We start from the raw sequence: 16,827 nt of genomic DNA on the forward strand, positions 1-16,827 counted from the left end.
ATTGCAATACGTCTGTATAATGCCTTAATGCCTTACTGCCTAGTTAGAAGTTTTCTATCTGCTTAATAATTGCTGTTCACTTCTTGGTGTTCTTCTTGCCATTTTATATTGCCTGGATTAGGTGGCTAGGCTTAAACATTCCAAAACAGTATTAGCAATAAGACATATAAAAATTAAAAATAAATTAGAACTAAAGAACAAATTTACACTGATATGTAAATCTAATATTTATTGTAGTATACTTAACAACCAAAAATGCCAATAAAATAACAATAAAATACTGGAGGGGCTAATAATGCTAAAGAAGAAAAATGGGCAGACAGTCTTCTTTAAAGGTTTAAGGCTCCAGATAATGTAAATGAACTGCACTCTAATAATATCTAAAAAAAAAAAAAAAAACATCGTTTTAATTGATAATAACAAAATATGTCCTCAGCACAGCCTCCCATTTTTTACCTTGCAGATCAGAGTTTATATGAATAGCGTACATCTGTCACATTCCTCATACCCTAATGTTCTTCAAATTAAGTCTACAGCAACTTTTTTTGTGTGAGTGTACTTTAAGGAATAACATTGCATAACGTTCTGTTCTTGCTTGAGATCAAGCTTAGTAGTTTGAAATGGACACTCAGAAATAAATTCAAACAGAGCAGTGGTAGACTCATTTCAATAAATGAGCTGCTCAGACAAGACATGAAAACACGCGCACGCGCACCAAAGCGATTTCCGCAGCGATCTTCCAGTATCCCATCATGCTTCTTGATTCCGCAATAGCTGTGAACGGTTGTGGTGGAAGAGTGTTGTAACGTGGAACATCATGTCAGACAAGAAACAGCCCGTCGATTTAGGATTGTTGGAGGAAGACGACGAGTTTGAAGAGTTTCCAGCAGAAGGTAAACTCAGATACGCGTTCAATGAAAATATGAATGGGTTTGGTTTTTTTTCGTTTTGAACAGATGCAGGCCACACAGCCTACTTTTGCGCTGTGCCGTTCAGATTCAGCGGCTTATTTACAGTAGAGCTGTGTTTATGTTGGTGTATTTAGCGGAGATTTTTTAAACCACTGAGACGTAATAACGTGAGACTGAGGGGGTTTCTGTGTATGATCTTTTTTAGAGAACCTGCTTGGCCACACAAAATATTTATTTAAAACGTTAGCGTCATGTAGCAATAATGACACAGCATTGTTGTTTTAAGTTAATTTTACTTTGGTGGGACGTCGTCGTATATGAAAATGTCGCCTAACACGAATGCTCGCTTTTTCAAGTATTAATATTTTAATATTAGTAAATTAGGGTTTTCGTTTTGCTTAAACTGTAAATGCATCGTTCGTGGTGCACTGTTGAACTAATAGTTAAAAAGTTAGTTTTTTTTTATGCTTGTCGGGGTTAAGTAATTCATATGGAGAAGTTCCTTTATTCCCTTAGCATGATTGTGAGATCAGTAGTTTATATGGTCTAGTAATTTGCGTTAATAATTACACTACAAAGATAACGAAATTATTTTAAGAAACTTTTATTCAGTTAAAAAGCATCACACAGAGCTTTAGTGGTAATTATAGTTAGTGAGGTGTTTTATCCACATAAAGGAAATCGCTCAGTTGTTGCAGTGTATCGAACAAGTTATGCATGCTAAATTCTAATGGCAACCTGCTGTAATTCGTGTACAGCAGGTTCCAACCCCCCCTCATACACTTTATATGTTTTCAGGTTTATGTATTTACTTAATTCTTTGGCAGACGTCTTCATCTAAGGCTTTGATTTCGTTCGTTTTTCCAGTTAGAACAAAGGCAAGTGAAGTGGCTTATTCATTGTGACTCGGTGTCAGTAGCAGTAGTCCAACATCTAACGCCTTATGCCACACAGACTCAAAATTCAACATTTGGAGTAAAAATGTTTTACAGACAGTTGCTGCTTAGTCTTTGGGATCAAGATCTAGAGAATGAATCTAAAACGCAAAACTCTGAGAACAGGAAATTAATACTGTTGTCAGGGAAGTACACTTCTATCATACTTGCCTATTAGTGATAAAGTACAGTGAGGGAGGACCACTTTAGGCCAATGATATTAATGGTGGTGTTGCTCTCCGTAATATTCCCAAACCACCTTTTAAAGGCAAATGATCAAACAGTGTAGCTTGTAAACCATTGTCACTATAGTTTTATATACTGTAAAATGGAGTGGAAGGGAGTGTCAAAAATCTGTAGTCTTATGATGCTTTCCAGATATTTAGCTTAGTTGTTTATCAGTGCCTGGTAGTATTATAATAAGCCTTTCCAATAGGATATTTTGTCATTTTTATTGCTTAAATCATTTGGCATAGCCATTATTTGTATCCATCACACCAGTTTTTTTTTTCCTTGATCTTGCCATTGGTGGATGGCAATTTTTGTCAGGTTACTTCTATTTGTTTGTTTAGTAACAATTATAATAATAATTATTCTTTTCATGTATATAGTGCTTTCCTCATTACTCAAAGTGCTCTCCATGCAGTGATGACTCAGAACTTGAACCCATGTTTAATACTTTAAGGTTGGAGTGGACTATTAGCATGTCAACTGATGTGTATCAGTTTTTTTCTCTGTTGTATTTAAAGGCTGACCTCATAATCAAAACCATTTAAGTACTAACAATTAGAGGTGGGGAGCAATACAGTGTAGTATTACAATACTTTTCATTAATGATTGACTGATGTCAAACAGGATTTTATTATTATTTTAAGGTTATGCACTTTTTTTTAAATTTTTGTACTCTAGTAGCAAAATGCATAATGCATTTCTTCTAAAATCACTTGGATTTAGTGCTGATCTCTACTCTTTTGTAAGAACAGAAATAGCCTTTTAGCATCTTTTCTTTATTTGTGTGAGAGGGAGTGGTGGCAACCACTAATCTTAGTATGCTAAAAAAAAAATTAAGCAATGTCGGCTTACTTAAAGTGGATAGTTTCTCCACCCTCAATTTATCAGTAGTCGATATTTGAGCAGGTGGTCTGTATATTTTTTGCAACTTTGCTGGACACCCTCCATTATAATATTATCTAATAAATAAAAGTCTCTTAAGTCCACAGTATGCCACATTGTATGTAATGTTTTCATACAACTTTGAATACAAAGTGCACAGTCAGCATGAAAGTGTGCTAAGAGTCTGAGAGCAGCAAAGCTGGCAGCAGATAAAGTAAACAAGCAGCAACAATTTAACGTGAAGAAAGAACAGACTAGGTGGCACATGGTGGAAGGAACAATCTGTATATACAGAGCTCTCTGCACACGTCAGATTGATGCTGGCTGTGCACCTTGTATTCCAAGGGTTGTGAAAACATGCACAGACCTTTCCTCAGTCCCTACAAAGTATGAAAAATCAAGAGTAAACTTCCTTTGCTTGTGGGTACAACTGCTGTAAAACTGTGTGTGTATGTGATTCAGTGCATGTACCAGCATATTGAAATAGCTGTTGTTTAAAAATTTTTTCTTTTTCAAAATCGCCTTACTTGTGGCCAAGTACCCGATTCTATTAGTCCTCCCATGTCCACAAAAGCCCATTGTTCATTACCACATTTGCATACAATTTAGGGTTTGTGTTTTTGACAAACAGCTCGCTCCATCCACAATGTGCCACCTCACATGTTCTCCTTTTCCCACGACAAATGATTTCACTGATTTCTGCAAAGTTCCCGAGGACTTCATATGTTTTGACAAACATGTGCAAAGCGAATTCAACAGGGTTCACTCATCACTAGTGCCGGATGACGCCAAGTAAAAGCACAGATGAACCTGTGCAACATCCACCTCCTGACTAAAAGTATAAACGAATTACTAAAGGAGTTAACATTACTATCTAACTGGAAATGCAAGCATGCCAAGCCAGAAAGTAGCTGCAGTGCTTTAACACTTGGTTTATATGTAGAGTTTAGGTAAGCCTTGTGGTCCTTTTGATGTTATGCAATGTAGGGACGCAGTAGTCAAAATGACAGAAAGATATCATAGCAGACAGAAACTCTTGTGATACTGATATACTGAATGGTTAACAGGCATTTTAGCTTTTTATTTTCTGGCAACATCAAGCCTTTTTCTGTTTTTTTCCTACTCCTTCCCTATAACACTGGTGTTTTAAAGTTCTCAGACTGGAGGAGTTGAGGGTTGGGTGTTTCCGAAATCTGAAATACTTGTGGTCCCAGATAGGGATGCTTTGATCAAGTTTTTAGGCTGATACCTATCACTGATTTCATATCACTTGTACGACTGATTCTAATACACTGATTTTTTTTTTTCTCTTTAAAAATGTTTTACACTAAGCTCCTGCATAACCAGACACACAAAAGACCTGTGTTCTATATTAAATTGTTACATTTGCTGTTTTTATAATTAAACTATAGAACGTCAGGTGCAAAGTATTTTTTATTAACAAAATGAAATTCTGTGGGCTTATTGTTCAGTGATCATAAAAATGCTAAAATAAATAAAAATTCAAAATACATTAATAATCTATTTACAATAATACGTATCCATGATACATAGGGCATAAAAAAAATCCTTTTTATAATTACAAGGGGGCTTCGCCCCTGCTTGCTTCACTCGCCAACTCCCGGGACGGGCACCCTATACTGTGGCTGAGCCGTTAGGGGAAACAATTGTATTTAAAGAGATGGTATATGGAAGAGTATGTGGGGTGTGGAAGGAAGATGGTTTGGTACTTAGTTATTATAGATAGAAAATCAGTTACTTGAGTATTACACTACCACAGTCTGTTTTAAATACCAATGAATAATAAAACATAGTAATTATGTTAAAAAGTAGAAGTAAAAAAGTATAACAGAATAAAATGTAATTAAAAGTAAATAAAAATTAAATTACATTAATGCCTCATCAAAAACAATATTATGAATTACTTTATCCTCTAACTTACATTCTATAAACATTGCTTTTTTGCATTTCTGTTTGCATATTGTTCAGGATATTTTTCTCTTTTTTTTACCAAAAAAGTTCTATTTTGGTTTCATCTGACCATATGACATTCTCCCAATCCTCTTCTGGATCATCCAAATGCTCTCTAGAAAGCTTCAGGCGGGCCTGCACATGTACTGGCTTAAGCAGGGGGACACGTCTGGCACTGCAGGATTTGAGTCCCTGGCGGCGTAGTGTGTTACTGATGATAGCCTTTGTTACTTTGGTCCCAGCTCTCTGCAGGTCATTCACTAGGTCCCCCCGTGTGGTTCTGGGATTTTTGCTCACCGTTCTTGTGGTCATTTTGACCCCACGGAGTGAGATCTTGCGTGGAGCCCCAGATCGAGGGAGACTATCGGTGGTCTTGTATGTCTTCCATTTTCTTATCATTGCTCCCACAGTTGATTTCTTCACACCAAGCTACTTACCTATTGCAGATTCAGTCTTCCCAGCCTGGTGCAGGTCTACAATTTTGTTTCTGGTGTCCTTTGACAGCTCTTTGGTCTTGGCCATAGTGGAGTTTGGAGTGTGACTGTTTGAGGTTGTGGACAGGTGTCTTTTATATTGATAACGAGTTCAAACAGGTGCCATTAATACAGGTGACGAGTGAAGGACAGAGGAGCCTCTTACAGAAGAAGTTACAGGTCTGTGAGAGCCAGAAATCTTGCTTGTTTGTAGGTGACCAAATACTTATTTTCCACCATAATTAGCAAATAAATTCTTTAAAAATCAGACAATGTGATTTTCTGGATTTTTTTTCTCATTTTAGTTGAGGTATACCTATGATGAAAATTACAGGCCTCTCTCATCTTTTTAAGTGGGAGAACTTGCACAATTGGTGGCTGACTAAACTGTATCTATCTATCTATCTATCTATCTATCTATCTATCTATCTATCTATCTATCTATCTATCTATCTATCTATCTATCATAAGCGACTGTGCTAAATGCTGAGCTAACATTGAGAGTGTCACAGGGTGGTACGGAGAGAGGATGTACGCAGTAGGAATAACGATTGGGCAAGTGGTGTGGAGGGGAGTGATCAAGGCTGAATATATCGCGGACATAATGGAAAACTTTTTAATGTAATAGAGAGACCAACTGTCTTTTTTTTTCTCTGTAACATGCCCCTTCTGAAGCAAGTTTTCATCATTTTTGTTAAAAAATATACAGTGATCCCTCGCTATATCGCGCTTCGCCTTTCGCGGCTTCACTCCATCGCGGATTTTATATGTAAGCATATTTAAATATATATCGCGGATTTTTCGCTGCTTCGCGGGTTTCTGCGGACAATGGGTCTTAATTTCTGGTACATGCTTCCTCAGTTGGTTTGCCCAGTTGATTTCATACAAGGGACGCTATTGGCAGATGGCTGAGAAGCTACCCAACTTACTTTCTCTCTTGCGCTGACGTAGGGGGGTGTGAGCAGGGGGGCTGTGTGCAGCTGCTTCCTGAAGGACATGCTGCACGGTGCTTCGCATACTTAAAAGCTCAAAGGGCACGTATTGATTTTTGACTTTGTTTTTCTGTGGCTTGCTCTCTCTATCTCTTCCTGCTCCTGACAGAGGGGGTGTGAGCTGCCGCCTTCAACAGCTTTGTACCGGCGGTGCTTCGCATACTTAAAAGCCAAAAAGCCCTATTGATTTTTTTTTTGACTGCTTGCTTTGTTCTCTGTCTCCTGATGCGCACTCCTTTGAAAAGGAAGATATGTTTGCATTCTTTTAATTGTGAGACGGAACTGTCATCTCTGTCTTGTCATGGAGCACAGTTTAAACTTTTGAAAAAGAGACAAATGTTTGTTTGCAGTGTTTGAATAACGTTCCTGTCTCTCTACAACCTCCTGTGTTTCTGCGCAAATCTGTGACCCAAGCATGACATTCTAAAAATAACCATATAAACATATGGTTTCTACTTCGCGGATTTTCCTATTTCGCGGGTGGCTCTGGAACGCAACCCCCGCGATGGAGGAGGGATTACTGTATATATATATATATATATATACTCATTCAATTAACATTGCAATTAAACACTGCTTAATTGTAAATATCCATGTACTTATAGGTTTTAATAATTTTAATCATTAATTGCACTCTGGCCTTTTTTGCTATTAAAATATACATTTAGTGTATTTATAAAGGTTTTTTTTTCTTCAGTGTATCAGCTAGGCATTCGTAATTCTTGAAGTGTAAATTATAAAGTATGGATTACCATTTTAATTATGTAGTACTTGTTTCTTACCAAAACATGTACTAAATAATAAACTGTTTAAATCTTTAAAAAACTGAAAATGTATCAAATGTTAAGAAGTTGTTTATCAAGAAGACACAAGCCTAACATGTTTAACAGGTTTACAAGTAAAAGATTAATTTTGCTGTTAAGCTGACATGCCAATTGCTTACTAAGCAGCAATTTCAAATTCTTTATCTTTTACCAGTTAAAAATGTAAGCTGCTGTACTTAAAACAATCTCACTTTCCAAACTGAAACGGTGTCAGTTTTAATTTAAAGGACAAAATAAAAAGGTCTGAATCCATTAAAGTAGTTTTTCTTGAAATTTGTCTATGAGCACAGGATGATTTCTCAGATTCCGTTTTCTCTGTTTATTACTCCACTTTGTTTAACATCCATATTACTAACCGAGAATGCTAAACCGGATGATGGACGCAGGCACATCCGGCCATGGGCCGTAGCTGCAAAAAGACGTACTGCGCCGGCGCAACAAACAGTCCGCGAGAGTCGGCTGAGGACCCGAGAAAGGCGGACAAAAGAGGGCGACAGAGGCGGATGAGGGTCCGCGAGAGACGCAGGCGCAAAAAGAGTCCGACAGGAGCACAGAAAACAGGAGTGAGCACATACAGAAAGGAGTCACAAAAATGAGGCTCAACAAGCACCAAAATAAGGAAAAAAAACATTAAAGAGTACTCAAACGAGGGGAAAGCACGAAACACATTGCACACGAAACTAAACACACCACAAAAAAAAGAACAGACGAGCGCACAATAGCAAGGCACGACCATACCCCCGCCACCCTACAGGCACGGGACGGGACGGGACACACACCAAGAGGGGGATTCAACAAGCCCATGGAAGACCAAAAAAAAGAACACAAAACCACCCCACAGACCCTACAAGCAAGGGACGGGACACACACAAAGAGGGGGAGAGAGGCGGATGAGGGGCCGCGAGAGACGCAGGCGCCAAAAGAGTCCGACAAGAGCACAGAAAACAGGAGTGAGCACATACAGAAAGGAGTCACAAAAATGAGGCTCAACAAGTACCAAAATAAGGAAAAGGCACATAAAAGAGTACTCAAACGAGGGGAAAGCACGAAACACATTGCGCACGAAACTAAACACACCAAAAAAAAAGAACAGACGAGCGCACAATAGCAAGGCACGACCATACCCCCCCCAAGAGGGGGATTCAACAAGCCCATGGAAGACCAAAAAAAAGAACACAAAACCACCCCACAGACCCTACAAGGAACGGAGACGTGAACAACGCGCAAAAGAACTGACAGAAAGAAAAAAAAGCAAGACACGAAAAGCGCAAAGCTCAAATGACCGACATACAAAAACGGACAAGGCTCAATACAAACAATGCACGGCGTAGACTGAAACGGACTTTGCGCAAAGCCGAGGCGAATAAAAAAAAAGAAAAAAATAGCGCGTCACAAATAATGGACATGCAACAAAAAAGCAAGCAACCGCAAAAAGCAAAACATGCCCGTCGCGGTCATCAACGCCACGCACCTGTTAAACGCTTACGACAATTGGCTGAAAACGCCTTCAATAAGGAATCCACTATTGAGGAAAATTCATTGGGATTAATGAATGTCATTTGCAATCATTGTCATTCACTTAACTTCACAGAAGAAACAACTGGCAATACAAATAATGAATTTACACGTTGTTGTCAAAAAGGGCAGATTAGACTGACTCCTTTACATTCATATCCTGAATATCTAAAGAAGCTTCTAACTAACGATGTGCCTGAAAGTAAAAACTTTATGAACTGTATTAGATCCTACAATAGTTCATTTGCTTTTGCATCTACCGGAGTAAATATCAGGCCACCAAAAGGCAATGGCCCATACTGCTTTCGCATATGTGGACAAATATTGCATCGCATTGGAACAGTGCACCCTGAAACAAATCAACAACGCAAATATGCACAAATCTACATCCTAGATCCGGATGAGGCGATCTATCAACGCATGAACCTTCCTGAAAACAAACAATGCACAGAGCTTGTAATGAGAAACGTCACTCATGTCATAAACAATCACCCATTAGCTAAGTCTATAAAAATGCTACATGAAGTTGAAAAGGAGGCAAATACAAAAGCAAATGCAGAAGGTATAGCAGCAACTACAATTGCTTTGGTCTTGATAAAGGACAAAGAACAAGATCCAAGTCGATACAATCTGCCCGTCGTTAATGAAGTGGCAATTGTCTTTCAAAGTAAAGATGGTGAGCCTCCATTTCACAGAGATATTGTTCTACATTTACGTCCTGATAAAAACAACACACCTACATTCAAACGCATAGACATTTGCTTTCCGCTTCTTGATACTTTAACATACCCCATATATATGACAAACACTCTATTTGTTATTTCTATGGGCATCATCCAAAGCTGCACACTATTCTATATCTAATTCATACATCTGACTTTTTCTCATGTCCCAACGCCAGGGGTTGGGTGAGCGAAGCGAGCAGGGGGCAGAGCCCCCTAGTAAAGACTATTCTCTTTGATAAAACAATCCTTGACTGATCTTTGTTTACACTGCAGGTAGTTTGCTGCAAAAAAAAGACATGGGCTGGCTCAACTACCATAATACCTTACGTAAAGGAGCACTGCAACTAAATTACCATATATCTTAGTAAAGCAGGGGCCGAAAAGATAAGATTTTGTGATGATTGAGTCTTTTTTGAAAATTGGCCGATTTAGAATTGGAGACCGATAGATCAGAACATCCCTAGTCCCAGGCATTTCAGATTAGGGATGCTCAACCTTTATATGACATTTTGTACCAGTGTCTTTTTTTTTTTTGTGGTGGTGTACCTTGCACCACTGACCTGAATATGTCCTGGTTTTGAATGGACATAGGAGTGAGCTATATGGCCTCGAAGCATATGCCAGGCTCTATTTTAAGATTCTGACAGTTCAGCATAATGTATTTGTACTTTCAGAAACCTTTACATTTTAATATATAAAAAAGTGTTAATTGTGCTCAGAGGTGGTTTTTCTATACTCATCGAAAGGCTTGTTAACACTCTACTATTATGCTATTCAAATGGTTAAAGTAGCAGGTATTTTTTGTGATCTGACTTCCTGCAAGAGCCAGCATGAATTTGCCAAAAAATATTGACCTGCACAGCATTCTGAGTGATCTCCTTGAAGGATTTGGCTCACAAATTACTCACATATAAGTAGAGCCTGAGTGATTAATCACATGGCTAATCTGATCAGCTGATAAAGGGGCTAAAAAACCTAATAGGCACATGTGAAGTGACACTGATCTGGTCACTGCATTTTGAGTAACAAGAGTTTGTCATAACATACTGGATTCAGTGCACACACAAATAGAGTGATCCCTAAAGTGGAGGTAAATGTAATTGAGAAAACTCCTGATTTCATCACAGGCCTGTGTTGTTCTTAATAAATAATGTACATCATGTAAATATTGTAAACAATGCCAGAGTCAAAAGATTGTTTGCTAAGCTTAACTGTACTTCACTGTAGCCAGCAAATATTCAGTGCTTTGTTTTTCTTTACACAATGGTAAAGTTACTCTTCCATTGCACAAACTGTTACGTCACAGATAATTAATAAATGCTTAAATTGTATGTGACTTTTTCTTGTGAACTTTTGTTTGCTATGATAAATGCATGCTAGGTTTAATATAAAGGAACAGTAAATCTGGGATCTCTATAAACGTTGATAATGGAAATTATGTGCTAAACACATTAAATACACAGAAGTATTGCAGCAAAGCATGTCCGGAGTAATACAAAGCCGAAATTAACCTAAAGTCATAATGGAAGAACTTCAGTACTGTCAGCAAGAGCCTGTAATACACCCCTAAAAGTTGTACAGCCTTAAGTGGAATAGGGCAATATTTATGAGGACAAGAAGTTCTCTCTCTCTCTCTCTCTCTCTCTCTCTCTCTCTCTCTCTCTCTCTCTCTCTCTCTCTCTCTCTCTCTCTCTCTCTCTCTCTCTCTCTCTCTCTCTCTCTCTCTCTCTCTCTCTCTCTCTCTCTCTCTCTCTCTCTCTCTCTCTCTCTCTCTCTCTCTCTCTCTCTCTCTCACATATTCATATAAATGCAGAAAAGCTGTGCTTCCTGACTTATAACATCTCGTTTCTGTACTGGGAGTTTTAATTTCACCATGTTCGTATTAGCTGCCCTTTACAATAGTTGACTTTTATTGTTTTGTAAATGGGACAGAACTTAACAATACAATATTGCTTCACAATTTTGAGTATTGTTGTTATATAGTATATACTGCTGTTATTTATTTTTATAATTATTTTACTAAATAATTGTTGATAGTTTTTATTATAATCAAAATCTAATTTGTATGGATTTTTGTTATAAAAACATACATTTATTTGAATGTATTTGTACTTGACTGTTTTTTTTTTTTTTTTGTCACGGGGTGAGTTATGAGAACTGAGACTCTCTTAATCAGTCTGTATCTGATTGGATGGGATCTTACCCAGCTGTTAACTTTAGGACATGAATACACTAACATAAAACAAATTTACAGTTTCCATTCCATATACAGATTTTAGGGTTTTGTGATACAATATGGCTTATCTTAAAAAAGTATTCTTTCCAAAAGCAGCATACAGGTCATCAGAAGGTATAAAACTTAAAGCTAATAACATTTTCATGTGCAAGGATTTTGTTGCTATTTTAAGTGTTCACTAAATTAAATTATTAAGTTTCTTCATCAAATGCCTAAGAAGGAAATAGGAGCCCAGTTGCTGCTCTCTTTTGACCCTCATTCTTTATTGTGTAAGCATCCCTAAAGAATCTTCAAAAAATTAACTAAAAATAAGAAATGGGGGGAGGGGGTTGTAATTAAGTATGTAAACTGATAGTAATGATGCAAATCTTTATACACTTTTTACAAATGTAAATCTCTCATTACATTTCTAAATACAGAATAAAAGATTAGCTAATTAAACAGATCAATTTAAAGTAAGAGTGACTCCTAATTACAAAATAGGTAGTAACAGAAATCTACTGTAGCCTCAGGGATATTCCAGTGTTGAACTTGAGAACCTCTGGGCTACTTCTTAATTTCAGTTAATGCTGTGTTTTAAAGAAAAAGATAGTACCCACTCACTGAGAAACTGGCAATAAATTTTGCTTTCCAGAAACAAGTTGGAGTATTCCTGCTCTTCACAAATTTCTGCACTTTTTCGCCAATTGTTTCATCATTTATTATTTGTTTGCTCTGTATGTGAGTGCATATGTGAATCCTATTAAAATATATTCAGAAATATTTAATCTTCCAAAAATACCTGAAGATAGCAAGTTAAATTAATTTGGTTTTTCATTTTCCAGACTGGACAGGATTAGATGAAGATGAAGATGCACATGTATGGGAAGACAACTGGGATGATGACAATGTAGAGGATGATTTTTCTAACCAACTGAGGTATATGTCTGCTATCCAAAGTGTGATCTTTGGTTATACCAGTGAACAATGTTGTTATTTTGGTGTAGTTTGTTTGTTTTTAAAGAGGTATTAGATTAAATGTTTTTTGTTTACATATGTCCTTTTTTAAGGAGCTTTAATTCAGTAAAGTTGGCTACTGAATTATTATAACCCATAAAGCAGTTAAATTCGGGACTATATCTTGAACCCACACTGATGTTCATTTAGCATGGATATTTATATTCCATCAAATAAATGCTGTGACTACCACAAACTTGGCCATTTCCTAGACTTTAACCAATGTCTCTGTGCTTTCCACTCTGACCATAGACCAGTTAAGAGTGATGCCACATCTCAGCAACCCTAGCCTGACATCAAATACGACATGCATTTGACAACAAGCTGTGTATGTGTCCAGAATACAGCATACACCAAAACATAAAAAGTAATATAAATTCTCAAAATTGTAACTGTGAATTTCCCCTTAGGATTAATAAAGTGTCTGTCTGTCTATCTGATCACACTAGATAATGCAATGTCTTTGAGCCTATTACCATAAAGAATAAGTAGATTTACCATTAGCACTCAAATTATGAATCTTTGCCATTATTACAACAATTTAAAAGATTAATAAAGGCAAACAAAACTGTACAAGAAATTTCTATTTTTATTAACATGAGGCACAGAGAATGGAAAGAGACTGAGTAAACATGAAGACACGCTATTAAAATGGTGTAGCCTGACAGTCTCTGTTTTAGTATACTGTAATACAGTGTTCTCCCTAGCGTCTTATAGCCGGGCGCTCCGTGCGGCTAATTTAGTTGAGCGGCCGCCTGTCATCTTGCATGACATTGTGAGATGACAGCCGCAAATCTACAGGCATAGGCAGATCTAATGATCTGCAGAGATGGCAAGGGATGAGTGGGCAGGTGGGGAAATATTTTAGAAGCAGGATCATGAGTGACGAGGGGAGAGGCGCTGGACGGGATGTTGCCGATCACTCGATGCTAAAGGTAATAGCGGGAACGAAGCGGAGCCAAGTTCACAAGCAAAGAGTATGGGGAGGTGGGCTTTTGAGAGGGGGGGTGTTCATGGTAATAGCGGGGGCGGAGCAGCTTAATACAGTAGCAAGGAGTATGGAGAGGTGGGCGGGTGAGAGGGGGCTGTACATGGTAATAGCAGGACGGAGCGGTGTTCACAAGCAAAGAGGATATGGAGGTGGGTGGGCGAGAGGAGGGCTGATAAAATAAAAAAAGACTAGTGGAACCAGCCTGTCAGATATCAGAAAAAGGGCATCGGGAAGTAAAGTCTCTGTTCTCAGTGTCAGTGCAGTCTGTGTAGTGCTGCTAAGCTTACAGCTGCTCTCTTCTTGTTCAGTACATTGCAAACCAATATGTACAGTTGTTTAAGCATTAGGTGTGTTCTGTGTGCAGAAATCCTTGTAGCACTCACTGTGGTTCCTGTTAAAGTGACTTCCCCTGCTGTTTTTATATTTGCTCATACTGAGGGTTTTGTTAAAGTGACCCCATCTGCCGTTCTTATATTTGGACCTGCATCTATATTGCTAAAAGTGTGCAGAAACCCTTGCAGCACATACTGTATCCTGAGCAAATGTTTTGTCACTGAATTGCTGAGGGTTTTGTTAAAGTGACCCATCTGCCATTCTTTTTTTGTTCATATCTTGCCATGCTGTAGTGCAAGTGTGCATTGAATATCCAACATGCTCTCACTTTCCCACTCAAAAGTCTTATTCATAGGTACTTTTAATTTTTTCCAAATGTTTTACAAACATGAGCAAAAAAACTGTTCAGAAGCAACACTGCTCAGTTATTTCAGAAAAGAGATGCCACAAACTAATGAAGGTGTGACGTCAACTCCTGATGTGGCAATTTCAGACAAAGACATCGCAGAGGCTAGTCCATCAGGGGAAATCTGTTCAGCACACACTCTGCCAATTGATAAATCTAAGCACCGCTTATCCGGCATAAACAAACAATGGCTTAAAGATTTTGATTGACTAATGGTCAAAGAAAATTGTATGTGGTGCTCATTGTGCATGAACTATTCAAACAAACACCCCCCAAGGAAGGAGTTACCTTGGGTAAACGTGCCATGCACAAGAATTTGAAAACAAAGCTTGTTGGACCATGAAAAAAGTAAAACGCACATTGAGTCTTCTGCTGACCTTTTAGGAAAGCGTGTGCTAGAGGCAACTGGAATCGCTTAAGTTGAAAGATCTGTATATGTGTTAAATAACTTACAGAGAGATGCCTTTGTGGTAGCTTTATAATCCATGTATTGGTTGGCAAAAAAAGAGTTTGCCACTTACAACATTGTTTGAAAAACTGTTGGAATACTGCAAAGAAATGGGTTGTTCCTTTTTACAACATCTTAATGTTGGTAAAAATGCATATTACACCTCTGAAAGAATAATGCAAGAGCTGCTGGATGTCTTAGCATCAGAAATAAAGTCTAACATACTGAAAAATATACATGCTGAAAATTTTTTCAGTATTCTGTGTGATGAAACCACAAACATCTCAGTTGTAAAACAATTTTTTACATTAAATATGTTTGCCAGGTCACTAAAGAGGTCAGAATTAGTTTTATATCAACCTGCAAAGCGGAGACTATAACCAACACACTGAGTGAGAGTATGGACACTCTAGACTTGAAAGCTGCTAATCTGGTTGGACTAGGGTCAGATGGAGTGGCTGTTATGATTGGGAAACAGAAAGGCGTGGCAAAACTGCTTAAAGATAAAACGTCTGGACTCTTGGTCAAATACCACTGTGTAAACCACCGATTGGCCCTTGCAAGTACCCAAGCAGCAGCTGCTGTACCTTATTTAACAAAACTGAATGACATCTTAAGGCAGCTGTTCTGTGTCTTCCAAAATTCTTCAGTTAGGATGGTTTAACGGAAATTCAAAATATTCTGAACATTCCCCAGATTAAGCTGAAATGGCCAGTGACACTAGATGGCTGTCTCATGATTTTGTAGTACAGTCACTACGACAGTGTATAATGAGTGTCATAGCTGCGCTGGAAAGAGAGGCCACTGAACAAAATGACATCACAGCTGAAGGATTAAGCAGATGTATTAAAACGTACAATTTTGTTTCTTCTCTGATGATGCTTTCAGACATATTACCTTTGTTGTCCAACTTATTTAAGGCTTGGCAAAGGCAAGATGTCAGTCTTACCGAAATTGAGCCAGTTTTGCTCGCCACAAAGTTGTCCATCATGGAGTTGAAAGACACTCCTGAGAGATATTTTCAAAGCCTTCATCATTGTCTGGCAGAAGAAAGGTCAGATCACCGCATTGTTTATACACAGAGTGATGTAATGTCATTCAAAAACTACAATATATGATAAATACCTAGAGACAGTTGTCAAGCACCTAGATGCAAGATTCCCTGACATGCCAATTATTTCCAGCTTTTCAATGCTGAAACTCAAGATTCAAGTGAGTCTGCTGAAATTCTTTTCAATCATTACTCCAAAAATGGTAGCCCTCCAATTTTAAAATATGAAAGTAGCAGGCAAAAATGGACAGTTGCGTCAAAAATGATCAGAAGTCAATCATACAAAAACTTCAGTCCAAAACAGATTTTACTGAATATGGCAACAACATCAGAGCTCAAAGAGTCGTTTCCAAATTTAGCCACACTAGCTCATATTGGGCTAGTGATCCCAGTGAGCACAGCTGAATGTGAAAGGGGTTTTTCTGCCCTTAAAAGGATCAAGTGTGATGAGGCGGGTTCTGCTTCATGCTCCCATCTTGCTTCTGGGAGCTCTGAACCTGACACTGTCGGTAATGTCACCGATGAGCTGGACAGTGAGGCACAACAATGAAGCAATGGGATGGTGCAAAAGTGCTTTTATTTAAAACAACAAAAATCAAAGACAAAGTATCCAAATAAATAGTGCAGTGCTTCTTAAATCTTCAAATGAATAATCCAATAAAAACAGGCGAAAGGGTGGAGGTTAAAAAACGCTAGAAAAAATCCTATCGGTTAAAAACAACGAGGTTAAAACAATGGCTGGAAGCAGTTCTTTAAAAACAGACCCCGGTGCCTTTCTACTGGTGACTCCCCTGCTTCTCCCATCCAGGCTATGCACCAGGGGAGCTACCCTACCTGCAGCTGACCACCTTTTTGCTTTCATCTGCTGGTCTGTTCACCTTTCCAACCCCTGGCTCAGTTGGGCATC

General features: G+C 38.2%; 1 long non-coding RNA gene across 1 annotated transcript in view; it reads left to right on the plus strand.

The window, feature by feature from the left end:
- The first annotated feature begins 725 nt into the window (after positions 1-725).
- The window catches only part of LOC114663369 (uncharacterized), a 42,772-nt gene continuing 26,670 nt past the window's right edge, over positions 726-16,827 (plus strand). The window contains exons 1-2 of the long non-coding RNA XR_003718123.2: positions 726-893; positions 12,520-12,613. This is a non-coding gene — a long non-coding RNA (uncharacterized LOC114663369). The remainder of the gene's footprint in view (positions 894-12,519; positions 12,614-16,827) is intronic.

This window comes from Erpetoichthys calabaricus, chromosome 13, assembly GCF_900747795.2.
Source record: "Erpetoichthys calabaricus chromosome 13, fErpCal1.3, whole genome shotgun sequence".
Taxonomy (NCBI): Eukaryota; Metazoa; Chordata; class Cladistia; order Polypteriformes; family Polypteridae; genus Erpetoichthys; species Erpetoichthys calabaricus.